The sequence below is a fragment of the Eimeria mitis genome, genomic scaffold, assembly GCF_000499745.2.
Source record: "Eimeria mitis Houghton genomic scaffold, Emh_scaff798, whole genome shotgun sequence".
Classification (NCBI taxonomy): domain Eukaryota; phylum Apicomplexa; class Conoidasida; order Eucoccidiorida; family Eimeriidae; genus Eimeria; species Eimeria mitis.
This window is the reverse complement of record NW_013575865.1, coordinates 1-657: the sequence shown is the minus strand read 5'-3', so window position 1 is coordinate 657 and position 657 is coordinate 1.

The window sequence follows — 657 nt, the reverse complement described above, 5'->3', positions numbered from 1 at the left end:
CAGTTTTGCTCGTCTATACAGATATGCCCAAACCCTAAACCCTAAAACCCTAAACCCTAAATAGATCCCTTCCAAGTTGCTGCAGATGTCTCAGCAGGTCGTGCACAGCAGCTACACTGCAGCACACCCGCGTGCTGAAGCTGAGCCCGTGAAGGCGCAGCAGCGTGCCTGCCTCACGGGCCTCAGGTGTACGTACACCTGCGAGAAGGGGAACCTGCCGTCTTAGCAGCAGCAGCAAAGCAGCACAGCGATCGCTGCTCATGCATGCATGACTGCCTACGGGTCACTGCCTTCCAGTCTGCTGCTGCTGCTGCTGCTGCTGCTGCTGCTGCTGCGCATAGTCGGGGTCAGCATCAGGTCTTTGGAGCTGAGCTTAGAAGGGCCCCTACGGCCCCTCTGCTGCGGCTTCCATGGGTTGGCGACCATCACTGCTGCTCGCCGCAAGAATGTCTGTAAACTCTGTCGCGTCACAGCAACTTGCGCTGCTGCAGCGAGCACACACACAACAGAAGCAGAAGCAGCAGCAGCAGTAGCAGCAGCAGAAGATTCAGCAGCAGCTTTGCATCTGCAGCAGGAGGGGGACGAGCAAGTGCAACAACAATGATGAATATGATATATATATGTATATATACATATATATATATATATATATATATA